The 2,500-nt window shown below is 26.1% G+C and overlaps 1 protein-coding gene across 2 annotated transcripts in view; it reads right to left on the reverse strand.

The window, feature by feature from the left end:
- LOC119580981 (AN1-type zinc finger protein 1-like) overlaps positions 1–2,500 on the reverse strand; it is a 7,404-nt gene that overhangs the window by 1,427 nt on the left and 3,477 nt on the right. For both annotated transcript variants that reach the window (XM_037929231.1, XM_037929232.1), the window contains exons 2-3: positions 925–1,393; positions 149–268 (exon numbers count right to left, since the gene is read on the reverse strand). The gene's annotated coding sequence lies outside the window, so the exon portion shown is untranslated. The remainder of the gene's footprint in view (positions 1–148; positions 269–924; positions 1,394–2,500) is intronic.

A 2,500-nucleotide genomic window follows, 5' to 3' on the forward strand; every position in this document is an offset into this window, starting at 1 on the left:
GACAGAAAATATGTGATGAAGTAAATTAATCCAAAACAGAAAACAAGGAAAAAAGCAAAAAACATGGGAAAAAAATTCTGATAGGTCTACGAAAAATTATGCATTTTTTCCCAAATAATTGTAAGAATGACATTTCATGAAGCCTTACTTGATGCCTGTGTCGTAGACAGAAATTTTTTGAGCATCCAGGGCAAATTACAGGTGTTAATTCACCCTCTTTGCATTCTGGCAATTGACAATGATGAAGAGTACCACCTTGTCCAACCACCTGTAGCAAAGGCAAGAAACAATATGAAGATCTAAAGACAAATCTAAAATAAGACAAACAAGCACAATAAAGCCAAAAATATTAAAGATTTGTCAAATAAAGTGAAATACAAAAAAATCAAGAATTATCTAGAATAGGACCACATAATGTGATCGCATTATGTGGGCATCATTTCAGCTTTTTCTTGGGGGGGGGGGGCAAGCAAGCAAAGTGAGCACAGTCGGTTTCTGGGCTGCTGCGAGCCCCCCAGAATTTTTTAAAAATTAGCTATTTCAGGAGCATTTTAAAGCTAAGACCAGAGCTATAAAGGTGTAATTTAGGCAAAATAAACTGTGGGAGTGTGGCCCTCAACCCAGACCCTTGAGGGCCAAGAAATTTACAGTTCTTGGGGGGGGGGGGGGGGATTGCTTCCCGCCAATGATGCCCTTGAATGTGATGTTATGCTTGCTGCTCTTCACATTTTGGCAGAGGCCACATACTCCTAAGGTGCTAGAGAAAAATAGCTCTTATTTGCCATACACTTTGGCAAGATAGAAGTTAATCTAGTCTTTACAAAGTGATAAGTCATCTAAACTCTATTTTGCCAGAATTTTGGCCACAGCACTGCCTGATTGTTACTCTAATCAAAGGCCATATTTGTCAAGCATATTACTAACCTCTGTCACAACTTTGTTATATTCTCCAGTACATCCATGATAGTCAGGAGGGAAATGTTCCTTGCAGAAACTCTTGTTACAGAACTGACACTCTATTGGAAGAAATCTAGCGCGGGGCTGTTGATACACCACTGTTTCCCAAAGATCAAAAATTTTCCATTATTGCGTACGAAATATCAAAAAATTTTCTCAAGAGGTACAAAATCCTGAAAGTAATCTTCTTTGTAATCTAACTTGTGCTGCTTTGAGTTTGGAAATCAGTTAAAATTTGGGAGGGGCATCAAATCACCCACTTGTCTCTTGTTGCCCGGCAATGTTTTTTTTGGTTTTTGAGTATCGGGCCCGGGATCGGGGGTCTAATATGGTACAGCAATGGGCCCCCCACACTAGGCAGACGATCCAGGCGCCATGCAGAATCGACTAACTCTAACAGACGCCCATCTAACTGCACTTGGGAGTCCATCAGCACCTGCAGAAGATATTTATTAAATAATTTTATGAATAAAAATTTGATATGAAAATTTATACAACCAAAATATTAGAAATAAATATTCAGTTTATACAAATATATATTTCAATATCTATCTATATATGTAAACGTATACATGAATAATATATGTGTTTCATTTTGTATGTAATTTTATAATAAATTTGTATCATAAATGTATGTATATGTATACATAAATAATATATATGTATGTGTGTATACATATGTATGTATATGTACACATAAATAATATATAGTTTTATGGCAACATATTTTGTATATGTATACATAAATTTTATACTATAAAAAACATCTATTTGTAAAAAATTCTTATTTTCAATTTTTGTTGTAAAATTTTTTATGTATAAATATTGTATGTATATGTATACTAAAAAAGGTTTTTACATATTCATATATTAACATTTTTACATATACAATATATCATTCAGAATATGTAATACCACACACACATTTTATATATTATTATTAATATATATAATATATAATTAATATATAATATATTGTATATATATATATATATATATATTAATATAAATTTTTATATTATATTTTATATGTGAATACATAAATATATGTATTATATGAAAGGTATATATAATTTTTTTTTATTTATAATAATTATATATAAATATATTAAAATTTTAAAATAAAAATATATATAAATACTTTTTTTTTAAATAAATAATATTTTTTTTTTTTTTTTTTTAAAAAAAAAAAAAAAAAAAAAAAAAAAAAAAAAAAAAATATTTTTTTAAAAATTTTTTTTTTTTTTAAAAAAAAAAAAAAAAAAAAAAATTTTTTTTTTTTTTTTTTTTTTTTTTTTTTTTTTTTTTTTAAAAAAAAAAAAAAAAAAATTTTAAAAAAAATATATTTTAAAAATATATTATAAATAATTATATATTATAAAAAATTTTAATAAATATAATATATATAATATATATAAAAATAATATATATTTTAAAATATAATATATATTTATATATAATATAAAATTTATTTTAATATATTAAAAATTATATAAAATATTTTATATAAAAATATATTATATATATAAATATATATTTATAT

The sequence above is a fragment of the Penaeus monodon genome, chromosome 14 (assembly GCF_015228065.2).
Source record: "Penaeus monodon isolate SGIC_2016 chromosome 14, NSTDA_Pmon_1, whole genome shotgun sequence".
NCBI classification, from domain to species: domain Eukaryota; kingdom Metazoa; phylum Arthropoda; class Malacostraca; order Decapoda; family Penaeidae; genus Penaeus; species Penaeus monodon.